The following is a 25,265-nucleotide window of genomic DNA, read 5'->3' on the forward strand; positions in this document are numbered from 1 at the left end:
ACTTTGATTTTTTTTACAAACCTGTTTAGTCTGATGACATCCAAAATGGGACTCCAGTCCCCTGTCCTTTTTGGAACTAAAAAGAACCTTGAGTAAGTTCCGGATCCGATTTGGTCTGCTAGGACATCTTGGATGACTCTTTTTTTTCTATCAACTTTTGAATTTCTAGGGTTGCCTGGTCTCTGTGATTGGGTGGAACATCTGAGACTGACCTTTTTTCTGAAGGGGGAGAGGAAAAGGGTACACAGTAGCCTCTGGATATGAGCGTTTGTACCCATTTGCCATTTATGTTTAGCCAGGTGTTTAGGTAAAGTGACAAGCGACCCCCGACTGCTTCCAGAAGTGGACAGGTGGGCCTCCTTTCAGGACCGCTAGAAGGGCCTACCAAGGAATGTATCCCCGTTGCCCTGATTTTGCAGACCCTCTCTGCCATGAGGTCAGCGTCTTCCATTGCCGTTTCACCCTCTGCCCCTAGGGAATCACCATGTGCGTCAGGAAAGGCTCTTTGGGACTTATGGAACCACATTTTTCCCCTCTTCTGGCCTTTGGGGTAAGGTCTGCTAGGGAGGGAAAAATGGACTCCAATGGCAGAAAGAGTCTTTCCCTTTTGCTTGCACCTGGTCAGAGTCTCTTTCAATTTTGGCCTGAACAAGGATGAGCCATCAAATGAGGAAGTGACAAAGGAAGACTTGAAGGGCTCTGCAAACTCGCATAAGCACATCCAGGAATGCCTCTTTAAAGAGATGCCTATACCCGCTGCCCTACTCACTCCATCAGCCACATAAGAGATAAGCTGCATGGAGGAGTTTACCACCAAATTTAAGGTAGAAAGCTGAGAGGTCACCTTGTCTGAAACCTCTATAGCTGTAGAACCCTGGAGGATATCTCCCAACTCCTTCAGGAGATCCCTCTGAAGTCTGGTAAAATGGGTCAAGTAGTTCAGCCGAAGGCACCGAGATGGTAAAGGCTGCTGATGAGAACATATGCTTTCCATACCTGTCCATCGTACAAGATTCTTTACTCAGCAGATTGACAGATGAGGACATCTCAGACAATTCCTTTTTGGTGGCCGCCGCCATCACCATAGCATCTGCCAGGACACCTTTTCTGAGGAATTCCTTGTCAGAGGGTGCTGTAATAAATTTATTTGGCCTCCTCAGAACAGGTTCCACAGACTCTGGAGAAGCCCATGCCTTCAGGCTGATTACATTCAGGAGTTGACGGAAGGCGGAGTCACCTTTCTGAATCATTGAGGTCCGTGTCTGAAGTGATGGACTCCTCAGGTGACTCTAGATGTTTTTTCTTACATGTTCTCTTCCAAAGGGCCTCCTCAGGGGGGTACACAGGGAAGGTTTTGAAGAGATGGATGTGCCCAGTGGGGCATCCTATGACTTCAGGTCTCACGCTTGGGAGGGAGAGGTGGTACAGAGACAGACTCTGGTGCTTTTGGGAGAAGAGTGTTCGGATCTGACAGTGGGGTTGTCTGGGGTGACAGCACTCTCCTCATGACCTCGAAAGCACCACAGTCCTGCTCCAAGGGAGATCCTGGCTCTGAAGAACCCAGAGACTCCCCCTGAACCAAGGCAGTGGACTCCGAGGCCGATGTAGACGCTGAGCTCACCTGCACAGAGGCCCCAAGAGGGAGAATCAGTTCAGACAACTGCCCAAGCTGGCTCTCTTCCCCGGACCCGACAGGCGACCGTTGGCCCCTAGACCCCTCACCAGACGAAGGCACCAAGAAGGTCGGAGCAGAAATCAGGACCAAAGAAGCCAGAGCAGATCTCAGCCCCAATGGTTCCACTACGATCAAATCCAAACACTCCAGCTCCGAAGCCACCACATGGGTCGGAGGAGGAATCAAAGAAGGGAAGTGGTGGTTGTCTGACCCGAATCCTTCTCGGCTGGGCTTGACAGAATTTTGGCCAGCACCGGAGTTTGTAACAATCTCTTGACCACCCACTCCATATCTTCATCCGAGAGACTCCTGAAGGGCCGAGAGGACAGGGTCAAGGATTTAATGGACTGTAAAAAATAGGCCAGTGTATGACTGAGGAGCCCGGATCCAGGACTGGGGACCGGCTCTGTATGTGATACTCTGTCGACTCCAAAATAACAGCAGAGCCGAAGAGGTAGCCTTTTCGGGCCCGAAAGCCTTCTGGTCCGTTGGTGGATCCTTAGCCTGCTTTTTTGACGGTTCAGATTCTGGAGCCGTGAAAACAGATCTCTGAGGACTTGTCAGATCTAGGGGATTCAGACAGGTGAGGAGATTTGGAGGAACTCTATTTTCCTTCCTCAGAAAAAGGAACCTTTAACAATCAACTTACTTTTCTCTCTAACAGAACCCTGGCACTGAAAGTGTGGCAGAAAGAGGAGGACTCCTGCAGATGGACCACATCCAAACAGTACACACAACTGGTGTGTCCATCTGTCATGGACATTTTTTAGCTGCAACAATCACAATTCGTGAAGCCCGAAGGCTTCACTTCTTTAGAATCTTTGGACATAGCTAACCTAATAGTTCTACAATCAAACACAAACAGAAACACAGAAAACTTTTTTTTTTTTGCAAACAGAACACAAATAATCAACTTGGGAGACTAGAGGAGAAGTCTCTAACTCAAACAACAATCTTCTCTAGCCAGAGGAGAAGTCTCTAACTTAAACGGCAACTCCTCTAAGAGAAAACGACGGGGAAGGGAGAAAAGCCCTCTAACTTAAATGGGCAGAAAAAGAGTTCTCTAACTTAAACGAGCTCCTTACACTATTTTGGGGGGGGGGGCAGGATAGTTTAATATAAAATATCAACAATAATTTGCTACCTCAAAGAAATTGGAACCAGGATAGGGAAAATGTAGTGGCCTAGCAAAAGTACGACAGCCAACAGCAGCAGTAACACTAACAATGTGGGAAAGTCACAAATACAGAAGTAAACACTAACAGAAGCAAAGATCAACCAAACGCACTAAGAATTTAGGACAAAAATAGTATAAATGAGGAAACAAGATTCCACTCAGCCTGAGCCTAGTAGGAAGCACCCAATCTAGTTTAGTGGCAAACGAGATCTGGGTAATCTTTCTAAGCAAGATGGGACAGGGTATTGCCTTGAGCCAGTGGAAGCTCCCAAGCTTTAGTATAGGCAGAGTCTAAACAGATTCTCAGTCCCAAACCCAACCAGCAAGAATGAAGCCAAGATAGGACAACATAACATACAAGGTCTGAAGTGATAACATCCGAAAGGAAGGAACCTTCAAAAAGTTGTGGAGCTGAGAGAGATCCAGAACGGGTCTCGAGGTGCCTTCTTTCCTGCGCATTTTTTTGTAGTTAAATCTCTTCCCCTTTTGAAGAGCCGGAAATTCTTGAATTGTTGCTTGAGCCAATAAGCTCTGAATAACCTCTGGAAAAAAGGTCAGCTGTTCCTGAAGAGGGTGACAAATGCCTAAATAGGGGGGGATTTCCAAACCATGCAATAGCTCTGACGGATGATGTCTAGAGCTCAAGAATCCTGAGTGATCTTTAATGAAATTGAAAGGGGCAGGGAAAGATAAAAAGAAAGAACATGACTGAGGAGTGAGAGAAAAGCACAGTCAGACAGAACCCAGTTTGTCTGGAAAAAGATGCTTCAGAGTTGTATGAATTTGAGTGGACTTAGCAGGAGCAGCCCTTCTACCACCCTTTTTACCTTTGAGGGAAGGCAAGACTGTCTGCAGAAAAAGGCAGGTTTAGTAGGGTAATTCCTCTGAAACCTGGGAACAGGCAAACAAAAATATGTTTCATATCCTGCAAAGTCTTACCCTTTTTTCCTAAAGGGACTTTAAAAGGCTCATCAGTGGCAGCACCAAAGAAATGATAACCTACAGGAGCATCCATCAGCTTAGCCTTAATACCATCAGTGAAAGGTTGAAGGTGAGGCCAGGAATACCACAGAACCAAAAACAGCAATTCCAGATGAGGCATCAGCTGCATTAGACAGAATGGCGAGCTACTTGAAAAGATGACCCTAGTAAAGAAAGAGCTGAAGCCTTCCTCTCAGAGTCAGGAATATGTGAAATAACCTGACAATCCTGGGGCAGAAGAGCCAAAATAAGAAGTTATGTACCTACCATAACGTTCCATGTTAGTTGTCTTCTCTCGCCTTCTTTCTTGCTTGATGGGTTCGGAGCCGATCCCTCGGCTCCGACTCGGCACTTGCTAAGCTCGAGAGTCACTTTTACCAGCTCGAGGCAGCCCCATATCCCATGATGCAAGGCGGTAAGTACCCAGATCTCGTTTGCTAATAAAGGGCAATAGCACCAAGCATAAAATACTTCCCAAAGGAAGAAAGAAAACTTACAGATGGAAGAAGGACCAGGTCTGAATAGTCTTCAGCATAACAGTTTCTTATACAAGGTTTGTCCAGGCCAGGGGGAAGGAGGGAGGGTCGCAAGAAAGAAGGCGAGAGAAGACAACTAACATGGAACGTTATGGTAGGTACATAACTTCTTAATGTTAAGTTGTCAATCTCGCCTTCATTCTTGCTTGATGGGACCGCGTCCCTAGCACCTCTAACCTGGGTGGCTCAATGGAACAAACTCTTGAGGACTGTAGAGCCAAAACTGGCTCTGTCCCTGGAGGCCAAGTCCAATTTGTAATGGGAAACAAAAGTGTGAGGAGTAGCCCAAGTGGCTGCTGCACAAATAGTGTCTAAAGGAAGTCTAGCTTGAAAGGCTGTAGAAGTAGCTAAGCTCCTAGTTGAATGTGCTTTAGGTTTTGAGCACAGCTGTTTTCCCCTGAGCTTATAAATTTCCGAGATGACCGAAGAAAGCCATCTGGACAAGGTCACTTTAGAAACAGGAAGGCCTTTTTTATTATCCGCATAGGAAACAAAAAGTTGATCAGATTTTCTAAATTTTTTTTGTTCTGTCCAAATAATATCTAAGTTGACGGTGGACATCAAGATAATGTAGCTTTTGTTCAGCTCTATCTGAATAGTTAGGAAAAAATACAGGAAGATCAATGGATTGATTCAGATTGTTCTTTGAAGCGACCTTAGGTAAAAAGGATGGATTAGTTCTCAAAGATACTCTGTCTTTGTGAAAAACCAAATAGGGGGGTCGAACTGAAAGAGCATGAAGTTCAGACACCCTCCTGGCAGATGTAATAGCCACTAGGAATAAAGTTTTCCAAGAAAGATATTTCAGGGAACAAGAAACAGCTGGCTCGAAGGGGGGAAGAATCAAGGATGTCAGCACTAAATTTAGATCCCACTGAGGAGGAGGATTCCTGATTGGAGGCTTTAGTAGGAAAATTCCTTTCAAGAAGGCCCTGCAGAGCCTATGGGACATAATATTATGATCTGCTATCCCGACATGAAAATTAGAAATAGCAGCCAATTGAACTCTAACAGTGGAAGAAGAGGAGCCTGCATGAAAAATCTCTGCTAAGAAGTCCAGGACTGCCTGAACAGGGGCAGTAAAAGGATCAATATTATGGGCCTTAGCCCAATAAGAGAAACGTTTCCATTTGCTTGTATAAACTCTCCTGGTAGAGGATTTTAGCGAAGCTACTATGATGTCTCTAACTGGGTTAGAGATCAACGGGAGCCTGGCTAAGGAAGGAAGTGGAGCAACCATGCTGTGAGGTTGAGAGAAGGGATTGACCGGTGCAGCTGACCCGATTGGTGAATCAGAAGGTCTGGCACTGGGTCCAGATGCCACGGCTGCACCAAAAGGTGATGATGGAGGAACGGGAACCAAACTTGTCGAGGCCAGTAAGGGGCAATGAGAATCAATTTGGCTCTCAAAACGGTAGCTTTCTGGATCACCTGAGGGATCAGAGGAAATGGAGGGAAGGCATAAAGAAGTCCCTGGGGCCAATCCTGGGTCAGAGCGTCTCTGGGGGATGGCCTGATAGAGGGAAGAGGCTGAAGAAGTCTGGACATTTGCTGTTTTGGGGAGTAGCAAAAAGATCGCAACATGGACGACCCCATTCCAGAAAAATCTCTTCCGCTATAGATTGCTTGAGAGACCACTCGTGAGGCATGAGGATAGCTCTGCTCAATCTGTCCGCTATAATGTTGGTTTTCCCAGGGATATGCGTTGCTACCAGAAACCGTTGAGAGGAGATCGCCCATTGCCATAGTCTGAGCGCTTCTCGACACAAGGGGTAGGACTTGGTTCCGCCCTGTTTGTTGATATACCAAACTACAGACATGTTGTCTGTGTGGACTGCAATTGTCCCTACGGGAAGAAAGTCGTTGAGGGCTTGCAACGTTAAAAGCACTGCTCTCATCTCCAGGACATTTATGTGCAGATGGTACTCGAACGGCTGCCACGCCCCATGAACCATCCTGCCCTGATAATGACCCCCACCCGATCAGGGAGGCATCCGTGGTGACAGTGGCTATCGGGATGGGGTACAAAGTACCTGCCTTGGTGAACCTGAGACGATGTGATCCACCAAGCAAGATGCTCTTTGCATGTCTGTGTCACCAGAATCTGGTGACGCATTGGAAGTTGCTGGTATGACCACTGTGTGAACAGCATCCACTGAAGAAGGCGCATGTAGAATCGAGGCAGGGAAGAAGAGTAATGGCCGCAGCCATGAGACCTAATACCTTCAGAACCATTCTGGCCTGTATTTTCTTGCTGGCCAGAATGATCCTGACATGAGTCTGAATGTCTGAAACTCTTTGTTCTGTAAGGGTAGCTGACATCCGAACAGTGTTTAAGTTTGCGCCTATGAAGGTAATAGACTGGCAGGGCGATAAGGATGACTTTTCAAGTTGATTGAGATGCCCAAATGAGAACAAAGGTCTATTGTGTAATCCCTGGCTTGTATAAGCTGATGCCTGGTGGTGGCTGACAGGAGCCAGTCGTCGAGATACGGAAACACCTGGAATCCTTGACGTCTCAGGTGAGCCGTGACCACTGCCATGCATTTGGTGAACACTCTGGGGGCTGTAGTGAGACCAAAGGGCAGGGCTCTGAACTGGAAATGACTGGACCCCAGCCGGCGGAGAAATCTTCTGGAGCGTCTGTGAATTTTGATGTGATAGTACGCATCCTGAAGATCTATTGAGCACATCCAGTTGTCCTTCTGTAAGAAGGGCAGAATTGACTGAAGAGTGACCATTCGAATCTTGTCTTCCTGACAGACTTGTTGAGTCTGCTGAGATCCAATATTGGTCTCCAGTCTCCCGTCTTTTGGGGACCAAAAGAACCTTGAGTAGATTCCGGGCTCTGAATGGTCTATTGTAACTGGCTGAATGGCTCTTTTTTGCAGTAGTTTTGCGATTTCTGACTCTGCAATCTCCCTTAGACCGGGTGGTACATCTGGAAGGGAACTTGAGGGGAAGGGACTTTCCTCAAAAGGAATTATGTAACCCTTGGATATGATCGACTGTACCCATCTGTCTTGAGTGAGGGAATGCCAGGCTTCTGGGTACAGTGATAATCTTCCCCCGACTGCCTTCAAGGAGGGACAGCCGGGCAACACCTCAGGGATGCTGAAAGGGCTTGTCAGAGAGAGGCTCCCTGTTTCCCTGGTTCTTCGGACCCCCCTCTGCCTCTAGAGCGGCGTCTGTTGTTGTTACCCCCTCTGCCTCTAGGGGTAAACTGACCACGTGAATCCGGCGTGACTCCTTGGGATTTACGGAACCACATCTTCGCGCCCTTCTGTCCTTTGGGATAAGGTCTAGAAGGGGTGGAAAAACGGACTCCAACAGCAGAAAGAGTCTTGCCGTCCTGCTCGCACCTGGTCAAGGTCTCCTTCACCTGAGGGCCAAACAAAGCTGACCCATCAAAGGGAGAATTTGTGAAGGACGCCTTAAAGGGATCCGCAAAATCACATAGCCGCATCCAGGCTTGGCGTCTAAGCGCCACACCTGTACCTGCGGCTCTACTCGCTCCATCCGCAGCATAAGATATTAGCCGCATGGAGGAGTTTGCAATGGAATTGAGGGTTCCTAGCTGCGAAGCAATTTTTTCTTGAGCCCCTGCAGCTGTAGGATCCTGAACTACTTCTCCCAGCTCCTTCAGGATATCTCTCTGGAGTCTGGTGAAGTGACATAGGTAATTCAGCAAACGCATAGCAAAGGTCGCTGAGGAAAACATCCGCCACTACCTATCCATGGTCCTAGAGTCCTTATTAGGAGGCTGGACGGGCACGGAAGGATCTGCAAGTTCCTTTTGGTGGCCGCAGCCACCACCATGGCATCAGCGGGACACCCTTAGTAAGGAATTGTTTGTCACTCGGGCAGTGATGAATTTTGAAGGCCTCCTAGGGACTGGCTCTACAGAGTCAGGAGCTGCCCACGCCTTTGCAATAACCTGCATAAGGGGTCGAAGGCGGAGACACCCAGGAGGTGGAGGGCCGAGATCCAAACGCCTCTAGGTATACTGACTCATCCTCAGAGGGATTGTTGGTGGGCCAGTTTCCCTCTGTTTCAGAAGTTCTAGGATGTCTGAGAAGGAGACATCCTCAGAGGGGATCTAGGGATCCCTCTGACTCATCAAAGTCAGTATCCAAAGTGACAGACTCGGGGAGTCTACATGCTTCCTCTTACAAGTCCTCTTCCTAGGAGGATCTCCCGAAACATCAGGAGAATCCTCGGAAGAGGGGGAAATTCCCAATGGGGAAACCTGAGGCGGAGGATCTCTGGGTCCTGTAGCAAGAGAAGTGGCAGAGATGTCAACAGGTACTATAGAGGGAGGAGCTATGGGAACAGACTGCTGACTGATACCAGTGGCCAGTACACTCTTCATCACCTCGAATGCTCCCTCCCAGGCAGGTCCGAGAGAACCCGCTCCGAAGAACTAGGAACTCCAGGGACCACCGAAAGGGAAGTCTCCGAGGCAGATGTCGGAGCCGAGCTCACCAAGGCCGAGGCTCAAGACCGGGCTCGGACAAGGGTCCGATGGCACTCACCCCCTCGGAGGAGACCATGGAAGCCCGACCACCGAATCCTCTAAGGAAGGTCTCAAGAGGAGATAAGAGTAGAGGCTGAAGGAACAGAAGGGGTATCCGTCCTCCAGCCGTAGCAGTAACCATTCCGAAGACTCCAACTCCAAGCTCTGGGGTAGAGTTGAAGGAGGAACTGTAACGGGTGTGGACCAACAGTCGCCTGTTGAGACGGACTGTGTAACATTTGGGCCAGTACCTGTGACTTAAGTAATCTACTGACCACTCTCTAGGTCATGATCTGACAACCTGGACGACCTTGAAGATCGGCTCCGATGGCTCCGTTCGATAGAAGAGGTGAAGCCGAGCCGAAGTATCGGCTCCAAGGAAGGAGACCTCGACCTCTTCCTGGAATGAGCCATCGGAGCCGATACTATAGATCCTGTCGGAGCCGACCTCGGAGCCGACAGGAAGCTCGATATCGGCTCCAGCCGGAGCCGATACAGCCACCAAAGTAACGGTGTCGGAGCCGATCGAGCCGACACCGATGCCTGTGCCACACGGGTGTCGGAGCCGATCGGAGCCGACATCGGTGGTCAATACAGATTCGGCACCGATAGCCATCGGTGCCGGGTTTTGTCAAGCAGAATCGGCTCCAGCCGAGCCGATCTCGACTCAGTACGAAGTCGGAGCCGAGGCCGCAGGCTTAGATACAGAAGCCTGGGCCTTGGAAGATTTTGCTGATTTTGGTGGAGCCGACTTAGCCGGAGAGCCCTCCGGCAACAAGGCCCCTAAGTATCAGCTTATTCTCTCCTGCAGGACTCTCTGGCTGAAGGAATGACAAATAGCACAGGAGTCCTGCAGGTGAAGAGGCCCAGACAATACAGGCAAGAAGTGTGACCGCCTGTCAGAGACATCTTCTGACAGCACGAGTCACACTTCTTAAAACCTGAGACCCTCTCCTTTGACATGGTGCTGAAAAACACACACACACACACCAGTCAAAATTAACTTAAATAAATACCAAAAGGTATCCTATAAAACCAACACACACACCCTAACAGGGGGGGGGGGATGGGATAGGGAAAAGTTTGACTAACAAAATTAAAGGAGATAGGGATTTCCTGTCAGAAAAGGTACAAAATAAACTTAAAACTATCAATAAAAGTTTTTTTTAACTAAAAGGGGCTTAAATGTCACAAAAGTGAATAACTTACCAGGAGCTGGTAAAAAGAAGACCTCCTAAGCGAAGCGGCAAACGAGATCTGGGTACTTACCGCATTGCATCATGGGATATGGGGCTGCCTCGAGCTGGTAAAAGTGACTCTCGAGCTTAGCAAGTGCCGAGTCGGAGCCGAGGGATCGGCTCCGAACCCATCAAGCAAGAATGAAGGCGAGATTGACAACTTAACATTATATATTTGGTCATGTGTGTCTGGTAATTCAAAGACCTAAAGGCCAGGGTAGTAGCAGTATAAACTATCTTACCCAACCTTTCCATAGTTCTGCTGTCCTTGTCAGATGGGAACAGCTCTATATACGGTAAAAGCTTACATGGCTTATCAGAAGCAACAGAAATAATAAAAAAAAGGGTCAGCAGAGGGGCACCTGCAAAGGAATCTGCAATCCTCAGGCACCTTATAAAACCTAGGTGGTTTCTTGTGAGAAGGAGGCTGGGAGTCAGGAGTCTGAGAAACTGCAGTAAAGGGGTCTAACAAGGCAGCAAGAACACGAGGGACCGCAGGAGGCTTGGGAGACTCCTTTTTAAGGAGTTCACAATGCCTTTGCTGGACATCTAAGATCTGGGTACAGTCCCACTTAAACTTCATCATACAGGAAACTGTATCACCAAAACAAATCTCTTCAAAAGGAGAATCAGGACTAACAGATTCCTCCTCCTCCTCAGAACCAGAGTCCAAAGGAGATGGAATCTGGGAAAGTCAAGGATTCTTCATCAGAATCCACATCCTCAGATAAAACCTGCTCCCTACACCTCTTAAGAGGAGTAGAAGACCAAGGGAGAGCAGGAACAGAGACCTCCTGAGGGGACTTCAAAACCATAAAAGCATTAACAGACCCGGAGTGAAGTCCTGCCATTCACATTGAGGATCTTTGGCGGCAAGAGGAAGAGACTTAGGGTTCTGCTTCTTTTTTTCAACGGGATGTAAGCTCTAAAGATCTTATGCAGCTCAGACCCCTGATGACACTTTAAAAGTTTAGCGGGAATCTCCTTTTTAACAAAGATTTGCAAAACACATGTAGGCTTTTTGGAAATAATCAGCTACTGTTCCCCCTGAACATCAAAAACAGACATCTGCAAATCCCCTGAGGACGTGTGAAGAGCCAGATTCATGCCGGCCTCTGAAACGGTCACACCACAGTCACAGTCACTCTGGATTTTCACCAGCCTCGAAACAGACTTCTGGTGGAGGCGGTACGGCCAAAGAATCAGACACAGCCTCCTTGGCCTCCTTTCTTCATGGACGGCTGGCCCTCGGGCTGGGACGATTCCTCTACAGTACACCCCTAGCTAACATTTTAAGACACTGGTTCTCTAAGTAAATGGCTAAAGAGGACAGATGACTATACAAGGTCTTTGGAACAAATGCCTTACAAATAGGACAAGACGTACAGTAGTGAGAACAACCTAAGAAAAACAAATACTGCTCATGACAGTTCTTATGGGGAAACTATCTCCTACACTGACATTTCTCCTTTCTGGATGACATGAAACCAATAACCAGAAAAGAAAAAAACCCAATGGGGCACTTATCTGAAAAACTGCTTGGTAACCAGCAGATGAGTGAGCGTTCAGACCAACAATCGAAGATGGCATTCAGACTGGCTGCAAAAGAAGTTCTGAGGATGGTACATTTTATTTTTTTTTTTTTATTTTACATTTGTTGACTGGGCTAGTCCAGCTGGATACATGTCCATTTTCAGTGGAGGCCCGAGGAGAAAAGCTCCGCTAACATACTACTAAAAGCTATTCATCTAAGTGGTAATAATAATATTAAAAGCTCACACTAAATAATAATAATAAAAAACACACTATGATCATGCAGAAAATAACAAATGACATTGAAGAGGGCTAAAAAAGTAAAGTTAGAGAAAGCAGATGGGTAGTAATTTATGAGACCAGAAAAATAGTATGTAAGAAAAGGAAAAAAAATGCCTAATGCACTCAGACATGGTGAATAAATACTCTGGAGAGACAGAGTTAGGAAAATAAGCAGAGAAGGTTAGCTTAAAGAGTCAAATAAGCTGTTTAGTCAGGCTTATTGCAGGAGCATAGCCAGCGGTTAGTGAGAAATAGTTTTAAGTTAGTTTTGAATAGTGGGAGTGATGTTATGGTAGTAAGGTTTTGTGGTAGTAGATTCCATATTTTGCCAACAGAATTAGAAAATATAGTGTCACCAGCTACGTTATTTGAAAAGGAAGTATGAATCAGCATTCTGTTAGAGGAGCAGTTTCCCCAGATTATTGTATGATTTAATGAGGGAGGAGAGCATTGGAGTGTTGTCAGGGTGGTATAGGGCTTTATGGGCCATTGTAAGTTGGTAGAATTGTATCAGGTGAGGTAATTCCAGCCAGCCTAGTTTTTTGAGATTGAGACAGTGATGAGTCCTGTATGGAGAGTTTGTGGCAAATCTGGCAATGTGGTTAAATGCTGTAGCTAGTTTGTTAAGATTATGCTTAGAAAGATTAGTGTATATGGGGGAGGCATATAATAAGGTAGAGATTAAGTGAGTTCTAGCTATAGTGGTTCTGGCTTCAGGAGTCAGAAAAGATTTGATTCTATAGAGAGATCCTAGTTTTTTGTTAGTGGATTTTATGGTGGAGTTTATGTGAGAGTCAAATTTTAGTTGGTTATCAACTGTAATTCCTAAGAGTTTGGTGCTGAGATCAGGAGAGATTAGCGTACCATTATTAGATGAGAGTGAGAAATTAAAGGAGGGAGATAAGTGGGAGGGTGCAAAAGCAGAAGTTTAGTTTTATGTGGGTTAAGGAGAAGTCTGTGGTTAGAGAACCATTGCTCTATAGTGGTGAAGGCTTTTTGTGTGAGGAAATGAAGTTCAGTTTGGTTGGAACCAGAGCAAATGATGGTAGTGTCGTCTGCATATTGAATGCAAGTTGTATCTGGGGTAGCTAGGTGAAGGTCATTTATGAAAATGGAAAACAGTAGAGGGCCTAAGATAGAGCCTTGAGGGACACCTATAGAGGTGGGGAGGAGGTCAGAAAGTTGGTTATTCCAAAGAACAGCTTGTTTTCGGTTTTCCAGATAGGATGTGAACCAGTTTATAGCTAGTTGGTCAAGAGAGAGGGACTTCAATCGGTGGATTAGAAGTTGATTGTTGACCATGTCAAAGGCTTTGGACAGGTCTACGAAAAATGCTGAGGAAAGAATATTTTTGTTGCGGTTATTATTGATACAGTCAGTAAAGGATAGTAAGGCTGTGGTAGTACTATGGAATGGCCTAAAACCATGTTGGCAGTCAGCTAGAAGATTGTGACAAAGTAAATGGATAAGTAATTGTTTGTGTATGCATTTCTCCATAATTTTTGCAAGTGGAGATAGTAATGCTATGGGGCGGAAGTTGGAAAACTCAATGGAGTCTCCACCTTTGAAAAGAGGAATGATGTGTGAGATTTTCCAGAGTGATGGAATAGTGCCTTCTTCTATGGTTCTATTAATCAATATGGAGATGGGGTAGGCAATGGCTTTTGCTCCAATTTGCAGGTATTCAGCTGGTAGTTTATCAGCTGAGGGGGTGGAAGGTTTTAATTTCTGTAACAGGGCAGAGATATATGAAGTGGATATAGGTTTGAGGTGGAAAGGGGGGGGAGTGGAGGTAGGAAAGGGAAGTTTGGAGGTATCAGGGTTTTGTTGATTAGCTAGATTAAGTATAGCAGAAGTAAAGAAAGTATTGAAGGTATTAGCTGTTTGCCTTGGGCAATCAGGATTAGAACCTGACGGATTAGGTGTAGCTACTTTTCCAGGGGATATTAGTGTGTTGATAGAAGACCAGAATTTTTGTGATAGGTAAGGGGATGATTGTTGCAATTGAGTATAAAAGTTCTTTTTATCTTGTAGAATAGCTTTTTTTGTCATATTTCTTTGCTGTCTAAAAGACTGGTGGTCAGTTAGGTTTTTTGTGTTACGCCATTTTGCCCAGGTTTTATTTCTACTAAGGATTAGCTTCCATACATCACCTTTATCACCTTTATATCCTATGCTGTGCATTGCAAGCATACATGTGACTTATGACATTCCTATTACAACCTAAGGCTTTGTTATACTGGTTGGACGTTGGGCTATCCTAGTCAAGGGACCCCTACTGTAAGGACTACTGCAACAGTGACACAGAAAGACATCAGTACTCAATAAAAAATTCAATACCAACCACAACAAATACCAAGAGCAAAAGATAAAAAAGAGAGAGCACCACGGCAAAAGCAGGTTATACGAACCATGGCAAAAGCAGGTTGTACGAACCATTGCAAAAGCAGGTTATACATGGTGCTCTCTCTTTTTTATAATTTGGACATTTGCTGTTTTATTAAGAGGAGCCTTGCACACTACCCCTTTATGTGTATTTCAAATACCAAGATCAACTATTTCAAGCAGAAACACAGAAGTTAACTGTAGTAATCTAGATGAAGATTTTTTTTCCACAGGCTAAGAATGATGCTAGGCAGCTGCCTAATTATCAAGTGACAGAGGCTAAAAGCCAACTAAAATACTAAAAACAAAACCTAGTAAAAACACAAACTACTTTTTTTCTGGTAAATCTGAGTTATGTAACAAAAGAAAGCATTCAGTTCCACGGTGCTTGGAGTATTCCATTTACAAAGACAGTAAATGAGATCTAACACTAGATGCGGTGGAGAACATTATGGGATGATGACAAAGTTAAGAGCACAAAACTGACAGGTCTGGCAAATGGCCAGACCTGAACTGACAAGACGTTCCAGTCCCAACAGTCAAATCAAACAGATGAATGAACTAGGGTAAACTAGTTGGTTATTTCTCAGATAAGCTCTACAAGTCCTGCAATCAAAATTTATGTCATACACATAACTCATTTTAAGTACTTACTGTCAATATTTTGCCCTTTTGTAAATGCTTCCTTTGCAGCACTGTAGTTCTTCAAATGGTATTCTGCAATCCTGACAAAAAAAATTTAGAAAAATGATGAATACTGAAAAAGCCACTCTGCCTATGAAAAGGCCAACTACAATGAATACATAGCATTACATTTTACCTAAAAACTCCTCTTAGTCAAAAGTACAACATAAAATCCAGACACAGGAATTCAGGAGAAGACATTAAAAAGATAATTCAGTGCTCAAACACCATCATCTTTACAACAAAAATGTTAAAAAGACCTGCAAGTCCACCGAGTTTAATGATTAGACACAATAGTCATACTTGTATCACTTAGGAGTACTCAGAATTTGTACTGAATGCACCTAAGAGCAGCTTTTCTTCATTGAGGGTAACTGCCCTTGTGTGCAGCTACTTTAGCAAGTTTGCAAAAATGTAAGTAAATGAGACAGTACAGAGATGTAAATGAGGAATGGCTGCAGTTTGTGTGATGCTGTTATGTAAATAAGGTACCTTCCCAGTTGCTTATGCTTCATAGTCTCTTCTTTACAAACTTCTGTGCCGTGCACATAATGCCCTTGTGTGCAGCTACTTTAGCAAGTTTGCAAAAATGTAAGTAAATGAGACAGTACAGAGATGTAAATGAGGAATGGCTGCAGTTTGTGTGATGCTGTTATGTAAATAAGGTACCTTCCCAGTTGCTTATGCTTCATAGTCTCTTCTTTACAAACTTCTGTGCCGTGCACATATGCCTTAGAACAGGTAAAGTCACCTTTTCTATCTACTTTGCAAAGAATATGCTTACTGTAGATGCTACTTAGATATTTCCCACTGTGAATTGCTTTTCTCAGATGCACCAAAACTGCAGGCACCTAGCAAAACTCACCAGAGAAGGCAAAGATATAGACAATCAGAGTAATTTTAACTTTGCAGATCAATAAATTCCTGACACATTTAGAGCAGACAGGTATGCGCTATGAAGTTTAGTGGGACTGTATAGCCCACAGAGGAGGGCCAAGGGGTATGCGTAGTCTTCCTATATCTGTGGACACCAGGGTATGTATAGCCTTCACTATATTTACCATGGGGACCATCCAGAGAAACTGAGGACATGATGGTTATTTCTCAGGCTTCTGCCTAGAGAATGCTGCAAAAGTTCTTTGACATACTTTTGGCACATGTGGATCAGTAAATTTATCTGCCATTGTCTCCTAAGGTCAGAGCCAGAACCATGCATGCCTTCCATGAGATGGCATGTTGTCCTGAGGTGTTTGGTGTGATGGACTGCTCTCATATCGCAATTAAAGCCCCTTTTGGACAACAGGGGGAGTGATAACAAAAGAAGAAGAAGGGTTACCATTCCATCAACTATCAGGTAGTATGTGATGCATGGGGGGTGCATCACCAATGTGTTAGCCCGGCATCCTGGCAGTGTCCTCACATCTGGCACATAAGCTAAATTTGCCACCTCTGACACCATGGAAGGATACCCAATGGTCATTTTATTGGTAAATACAAACTTTTCTAGATATACTAGCATATATAACCATACTGTGGAAAATGTGTTGCTTAATACTACTCCCCCCTTTTTTCTATTACAGGTGATGGGACACCAATCCGTAACTGTAAAGGGAATGCTGATGAGTGCTTCAATACCACCCTATACCAGGCATGGATTGTCAACAAAACGTTATGTACTCACCATAATGTTCCATCTGAGTTGTTATTCTTCATTTGTCTTCAACCTGTGGGTTCCCAGATCCGACTTGGCCGCATATCCTACATCTGATCCAAGCTCTACGCTCCTCCCCATACCCATAATGCCCCTGTTTACTTCCTCACTTCAGATCAAGTTTGCTGCCCAATCTAGTATTCGTACCCCACCCAACACACCTTCTCCTATACCAGAAAGTCAATGGGCAAGGAGGAGGATAAGAGGCACCCTGATCGTGACCACCTCCTCTAGTCATGAGACCACCACACAGTTTATACAAGGCAGGGGGAAGGAGGGAGGGATGGTTGAAGATAAATGAAGAACAACTCGGATGGAATGTTATGGCGAGTAAATAACTTCTTTAGCTGAAGTTGTTGTCTTAATTTTGTCTTCAGCCTGTGGGACAGAGTCCCCAGCTACTAAGCATTTGGGAGGCCCTCATGGAAGAATATTCCGGAGCATGGCAGAGCCAAAGGATGCCCTGTCCCTGGATATAATGTCCAACTTATAATGCAAGATGAATGTATGAGATGAAGCCCAAGTAGCAGGAGAGCATATATCATCTAATGAAACTCTGGACCAAAAGGCTGCTGAAGTAGCCATAGAGCTGGTGGAATGTGCCTTTGCATGACCTGGCGGGGATATACCCCTAGTAGAATACGCCCGAATAATACACTGAGAAATCTAACGGGCGACAGTGACCTTACATACTGGTTTCCCTAAAAAGGGTTTAGAGTAGGAAATGAAGAGTTGGTCAGACTTACGGAAAGCTTTAGTCCTGTGCAGGTAGAAACATAACTGTCTGTGCACATCCAACAAATGCAATTTGTATTCTCCCTTGCTCTGAAAATTTGGGAAGAAGACAGGGAGATTAATCATCTGATTAATGTTGGACTCCGAAGCTAACTTATGAAGAAAGGATGGATTGATTCGCAAGGACACCTTGTGCTTGTGAAAAATCATATAAGGGGCTTTGACTGACAATGCTTGAAGTTTCAAAACTCTCTTGGCAGAAGTAATAGCAACAAATAATGCCATCCTGCAGGAGAAAAACTGTGGATCCACACAGGTTGCGGGCTCAAAGGGGGGCAAAACTAAAGCCTACAGCACTAACACAAGATCACACTGTTTGCATAGATTTAACTTTGTCCTCCATTTTCTTTAACACCTCCTCTGCCTTAACACCAAAGTATCATGCTGTAAAGGTGCATCTAATAATTTAACTTTGACATGATCAGGCAGATTTTATAGGTTTCATAGGTTGGTACTAGGCTATCAGCCCTAGGGCCTATAAAAGGCTAGCCATAACAATTCCCTGGCTATTTCTTCCCACACTATTTACTTCCCTGGACCTCTGTCTAGCAGGGCGACTGGCGTGACCCCGGGGTGAATTTCCTTTCTCCCATCCAATTGTCAAGGTTCCTTTTGAAGAGGGCCAAAGAGGCACTCTGCCTGACATGTATGGGCAATCTATTCCAGAGTCCGGGGAGTCTCTAGGTCAGGAACCTATCCCTCCAGCATGTTTTGTTGTGATGACAAGGTTTAGATCCCTGGAGCGTGTGGCTCTGAGGGATTGGGATTTCTTTAAGTGTAGTATGTCCAACTGCTCTGGGTTTGACATGGCCTTGTATGTTAAGCAGAGATCGCCTCTGAGTAGACGATATGCGACAAGAGTATAGCTGGAGTTTTTTAAGGTGGTCAGCATAGGGCATCTGCTTTAGGCCTGTGATTCTTTTAGTGAGGTATTTCTGCGGCCTTTCCAGTTGTTGCAGATGTCTTGAGAGATGCATACCAAACGGGGCGTTGTATTCTATAATGGGTCTAATGAGGGATGAGCACAGTGGGACAATTACCTCCTTTTTTCTGGATGAAAAGTCCTTAGTGATGAGGTGTGCCACATACAAGGATTTCCTGACTGTTGTGGCGATGTGGTTATCGAAGGTGAGACCACTGTCAACCTGTGTCCCTAAGTAGCTTATCACACTTTCGGTGTTTAGTGTACTGCCACCTATATGGTAATTCACGGATACATGTTTTTTCCCAAAGGGGATAACTATACATTTCTTGGTATTGAGCTTGAGCCCACGGCTCTAGCACCAAGCATCTGTTTCTGTAAGGCCCTTTTGTAGAGTATCCGCATCATTTGGGGATTCAATAATGGCTCCCAGTTTGCAGTCATCTGCAAACTTTGTTATCCAGAGTCCCTTAGTGTTGGGCCTGTACTTCAGAGAAGTAGATGCCAAACAAGAGCGGCCCCAGAACTGAACCCTGAGGTACTCCACTTGTCACTTGTTCCTTTAACCAAGCATGTCTCCTAAATACAGAACCCGTAACTGCGGCCCTGCAGGAGGCCTCCAAAGAATCAAAACCACATTGCAAAGTATGCTTTCCAACTTGTTCAGCTGCATGCAATAAATCCTGCATTTCCTTGTTTTCTGCACATTCAGAGTTTAATAACATTTTCTGTTTAAGCAATGCCATGACATGTTGCTGATACTTGAGCATATGAAACTGACAGTTTAAGTCCCTTATAGCCAAGGTAGCAGATGTGTAAACCTTTTTTCCCCATCTATCCAGTGCCCTAGAATCTCTGTCAGAGGGGGTAGTGTTTTTTGCAAGCGGAAGCCTTAACTCCTTTGGGACCCTGTGAAATAGTTTCTGGGTCTGCAGCAGGGTTGTTAAAAAGGAATTTATGAGAGTCAGAAACCCTGTAATAGGAGGTAAGGAGTCAGGGGTAATACTAGACTCCGAAAACACATCATCTACAATATCTAACACAGGTGGAATGGCTAGTGGCCTGTGTTGAGGTAGTAAAAGAAAATCCCTGAGCCTCTTTTCAGATTTCGAAAAATCTTGGCTCTCCCAGTGGAAATGCTCCCTCATGGTATGCAAGGTTTCCCCAAATGAATAGTCCTCTGGAGGGAAAGCTGAAGGTATAGATTCTTCAGCATCCGAATCCTCATAGGGGGGGGAAGAGAATATTCCTTATCAGAAGAGGAATCAGAAGAAATAGAAACCTGATCTGAAGATTCATAGTCAGTCTCTTGCCTAGGCTTCTTATCAGGAGGGAGGATGGGAACCCCTGATCAAGGTAGTTAAGTCTTCGGCCATTTTGAGCATCTGTTTTTTGGGCATAAAGGCCTGTCCACGTGGCTCTTGAGTTTGTTTCTTTGCTTTAGAAGGTGCTTTAGTCTTTGCCTTTGAAGCTGAGGTTGGTTTAATGTAAAGATGTTTAGGTCTGAATACACCCTCAGAAGCCGGTGCCTGCTCAGCGGCTCCGGACCCATCTGAAGGAATAGTATCCGAGGCTCCAATACCTTGAGTTTCCAGCGGCATGGCCGACTCCACATGGGAGTCGGTAGCGACCTGCGACTCTAAAGTAGCGGGCATCAGGGGCTGCGAAAATGCCTCACTGAGAACGTCTTAGGAGACTGGCTTAGGAGAAGCTTCATCATCGGTTTTGGGCCTCGTTTGTCTATCTCTCTCATGTTCTTTGAGTTTTTTGTGAACTCCGGTAGTCGGATGGCTATCCGACGACATTTCTGGATAATTAAACTGGAGTCCAAAATAGTTTAAAGCAAAATCATACAGACACTTAACAGCGCGTTGGTTAAATCTAGCACAAAACAGACAGCCAGCAACGTTGTGATCAAGGCCTAGGCAAGGAATACAGTAAGAATGAAAGTCCTTATGAGGTATTTGCTTTCCACAAGAAATACAATTATTAACTTTTTCTGACATCAGTCTGGAGCAAGAAAAAAGTTTCCCCAACAGGGTACATAGCTTTATTGAAGACTTCGGATCTGAACCTCGAACACGAAAATCTCAGGAGTCGGCCAACCGGCACTTGCGAACTGCTTCGGGCACCACGCGGCAAGAAAGACTAAAGAAAATGGTGCTGGCCGCATCTTTTATACCCCTGACGTCAGGGAAGGGGTGACAGCAGCCGACGCAGGAGCCAGGACTTTGGAATTCAGGCCAACTGAGGGCAACCTGCCAATGGGATTACCCAAATGTAATGACTGCAACAGTGAAACACGAAGAACATCTTTAATTACCAAATTATTAGTTGGGAATCCTATACAACACCAAATGTGATGGCACAGAGATTTTCTGTATTTTGTACACAAACTCCCTGGAACACATTGTCAATATACCAACCAGTGGAATAAACATACTGGATCTGGTCCACACTAATACAGGACAGTGCTGCACATCTCCTAGTGCAATGTCTTCTCTGGGAAGGTCAGATTGCAAAATAGTCTCCTTTGAAGTAGAAAATAAAAACTTGAAACCCCAGCTAACCTTGGAATTTTCAGGCACTACTCTAAGGCTAACTTCCTAGGATAAAGTGATAACCTGGCAAAATTTCAAGTCCCCCAAAACCCTGAAAACACTGCTGCCTACAATGAACTGTTCAGAGAAACCCTATGTTAATAGCTGCATAGAGGCAGCTGTACCCACCAGGAAAAAGTACTGAACTAACTCCAAACACAAGACTCCCTGGTGGAATCACATCATCAATATGCTGTATAACAGAAGAAAGACAAACATGCCAAAAATTAGGAGGTGTAACACCCAGGAAGATGAAAGCATTCTTATAAAACTAAACAAACAAATCAGAGGACAAAAAGTCTACCAAAGCCAAATTTAAGATAAATTTGGCCTCCCAGGCCAAGAACAACCAGAATGCATTCTTTAGCTATGTCTGCAACCTCAAAGGCAACACACAATTTTGTGTGCCATTCATTGTTAATGCAGCCACCTATACTAAGCCAGAAGATACAGAAAATCTGGCAGACAAATTCAGCTCTAACTTTACCCCTCTCCACCTCTCAACCTCCCCGTAGGAAACACCATCAAATATAACTCCCTCCCACTATCACTAAGTAACTGGTCCTCAATATTCCCTCTAAGACCAAGAACACTGCATTGATGGACCCGGATAATATTTCAGGATGCCTTCTTAATAATATGAAGCACGACCCATCAGGCCCTCTGGACCTGTTATTTAACTGTAGACTCCAACCAGGCTTCAAGCCTCAAAAATAGAGGACAGCAACAGTCATCTCTCTGCACAAACATGGGCCATCTACAGACCCTGAACACTATAGATCCTTAAGTCTCATATGCAAAGCCATGGGAATAATCATGGAAATGATCAATAATGACATAGGAAATCTCCAGACATGGGCCCCACGCAATTTGCTTTCGTCAAGGGCAGGTCATGCCTACTCAACCTGGTGGACTTCTTTGAAAGCAATGTATAAGGGGCAAAATGGTTCACACTAGCTACTTTGATCTGACCGAGGTGACTGACACAATACCCACTCTGGTACAGTTGACAAACTCAAAAGGTTAGGTATAAACCATTGTCACCCACTGGTTAGCCAGCGGGCTCAAAGACAGGAGTCAGGAAGTTAGAATTCAGGAATCAACCTATACAAAGAGGCCAGTCACAAGTAGAGTTCCTCACTGATTGGTCCTGGGACAGCACCTTTTTGGCATTTACTCCCCTGATGTCAAGGCAAAAGGAGGGGGCCTCTGCCCGACTAAATCTGCAGATTACTGCAAACTAGGAACAGTCACAAAAATTCCCTACTGACATATATGTTCTTCAGGAAGGACTGACTAAATGTCAAGAAATGCATAGGATCATTGGATTATAGGAAGTTACTAGGCTACTGGCCCTGAGGCCCTTATAAGCCTAGCCAAGAATTTAGTCCATGCATAGACAAATCAGCACCCGGATGCCCCTGTCCAACAGGGACACGGGTGGAATTCCAGGGATGTATTTTCTATTTCCCATACAGTTACCCAGATTGCGCTTAAAAAGGGGAAGAGAGGTACTCATAGATGGGGGAGTCTCTGGGACACGCATCTATTCTGCCAGCAAGTCCTATTGATGCCACAGACCAGGTTGAGGCCACGTGTGCAGGTTACTCGAGGGGAGCTTGACTTGCGGATATGCAGCAGTCCCACCAAGGTGGGGTCTGACATCACCTTGTATGCCAGACAGAGATCACCTCTGAGGAGTCTATATGAAACAGAGTAGAGGCATACGGCTTTTAGCCTGAGTATGGTAGATTTTAGAGGCCCTAGATTCTCCTGGTGAAGGACCTCTGTGGTCTCTCCAGCTGCTGCATGTGCTTTGCGAGGTACATGCTGAATGGGGCATTGTACCCAATAATGGGCCTTATAAAGGAAGCCAATAACCGAAAACCAGACAAGGAAGTGCTGTACGTAGAAAATTTTATTCACAAGAATTAATGCTGAATATTCCACAAGGCATTTTCGTCCAAGAACCTCCCGGACTTCTTCAGACATGATAATAGACACTTCTGAATGCATGATTAGATACCCTTCCCCTTATTAGTTAATCAATTATATCATTAAAAACATGTTGCTATTTAATAAAATTCTTAAAAATGAATAAATAAAATATATATTATTATTATAAAACTCACACCGTTGATAAATTTCATGCACATATAATGTTCAAACAGTATCAGATGTATACATATAGATAAATAAATATAATAAACAACTTAATAATAAATTTCTATACAACAATTATAAAGGATATTATGTTTTGAAAGAATGTAATATGTGTTCGCAACTAATTCCTAAGAGGTCACCTCTATAATTTAGCAGATCTGAGCTTTAACAGGGGTAGAATTGAAACGGAATCATTAAGTCCTGGGGCTTTACTAGCTTCCAGAATTTACTGCCATAATTTTTCTCTAAATTCCAATATGGTTTCCCAGGGACCCCCTCTTACTTCCTGTGGAACCATCTCTGTCGAACACAGGCTTGCCTGGCAAATTAGGGCTAGGTCCTGTTTTTACACATAAAAAATTTAAATCTTTACGTTCTCTATTTGAAAACAGAGACACTCAATTTATTGTTACACCCCCTGTCAATCACAGTAATAAAGGGATGTATGCTTGTGGAAAATGCGTTGCCTGTAAGAATATTCTAACAGGTGCCTCATATACTTTTAAACATAATAATTTTAAAATACAGTATACTACATATTTTGACTGCAATTCAGACAATCTTGTTTATGCAGCTATCTGCACATTGTGATCAGCATTTTATATTGGTAAAACAATACGCAAGCTGTGTACAAGAATCAAGGAGCATTGTGCGGCTATAAGAAAATGTGATTTTAGTAATGCCCTAGCTAAACACTGTCATATATGTCCTTTGTCTACAGGATTCAAATTCATTGTGCTTGATTATGTTCATATATTTTTTGGGGATAGAAATACTTTATTGGAGGTTAAAGAAATAAGATGGCAACTAAGGTTAAATGCTAATGCCCCACCTGGTCTAAATGAAAGTTTAAACATTGAATGTTTTTTGAAATGGTACAACTAACTACACATTTACTAGTGGTAGGCTTTGTTTACATTTGAAGAGGGTTCTTAATACATTATACATAATTCAGTTAGTGAAATGTCTTGCTTCAACAGGGTTCTTATTACATTATTCAAGAGTTATATTTCCTAAATGGGCAAAACAATTAGATGCCCAGGTCATTGTAATTGCAACACAAAAATGGTGGTGTACCTAGCTATATGTTCATCATGCCCAGCCTTTTATGTTGGCAAAACGATAAGGAAACTTCGAGAAAGGATAGTGGAACATGTTAGAGAGATTAAAAAACAGAAAAATACTAGTTCTCTTTATATGCATAATCTAAGATGCCAGAATTTTAAGAGATTTTTATTCTTTGTTATTGACAGAATTGTATACTACAACAATAACAAAGGTGGTGATGACAACACCTTACTTGAGGCTAAAGAATTTTTATGGCAATTACGGCTAAATGCAAGTTTTAGCCCTGGTATTAACGAACATATTTCTATATCAAGTATACTAAAGTACAAGTCTCAATTTATTTGATCTTGTATGTATTAGGTTAACATCTGATAATTTAATGTTTTAAATATTTTGTATAACAATATGAATTATAATGTTAGGAAATTTTTTAATGAATGATTTTATGCTGGATTGTATAACAATTGTTTATATTTAATAATTATTTAGATTTATACTATTATCTAGATATTTATATATGTATTTTTACTTTTATTTATTGGTATTACATATACATAGTTTTTGACAAGAAGGTTTTATTACATTTACAAATTAACAAGTTTGCACAAGTCCTGGCTGTTTATGTTCATTTTTGCTGATTGTACCTGTAAGAATTTTTGGCTGCGTAGGTAATAATTTGTTTAATTGTTTAATTGTTCAATTATCTAATTTACATAAGGATTTAAAAAGAGGTTCAACACAAGGATTGTCAGTACTCTGAAGATGCCCTGATGAGTGTGGGTGAAAGCGCTTAGTACAATTTTGGTTAAATAAATCGGTGGTCTGCAGTTGTTCCTGGTTTGCCTTTTTTGTTGGTCTACAGCATGACTTGTCATTTCACCATTACTTTGGTTATATATACAGGATTCTATTGTAATTGTATATTATTCTGAAGAAGTCCAACATATTAAATAGGATGAAAGCGCTATTTACTGGATCTCAGTACTAGCTTTAAAAAAA

At 43.8% G+C, this 25,265-nt stretch overlaps 1 protein-coding gene across 1 annotated transcript in view; it reads right to left on the bottom strand.

Annotated features, from left to right (window-relative positions):
* SUGT1 (SGT1 homolog, MIS12 kinetochore complex assembly cochaperone) overlaps positions 1 to 25,265 on the bottom strand; it is a 1,565,243-nt gene that overhangs the window by 1,351,649 nt on the left and 188,329 nt on the right. Inside the window, exon 2 of the mRNA XM_044071688.1 lies at positions 14,978 to 15,048. The gene's annotated coding sequence lies outside the window, so the exon portion shown is untranslated. The remainder of the gene's footprint in view (positions 1 to 14,977; positions 15,049 to 25,265) is intronic.

Source organism: Protopterus annectens, chromosome 5.part0 (genome assembly GCF_019279795.1).
Source record: "Protopterus annectens isolate FY-2018-M chromosome 5.part0, PAN1.0, whole genome shotgun sequence".
In the NCBI taxonomy this organism is placed as follows: Eukaryota; Metazoa; Chordata; order Ceratodontiformes; family Protopteridae; genus Protopterus; species Protopterus annectens.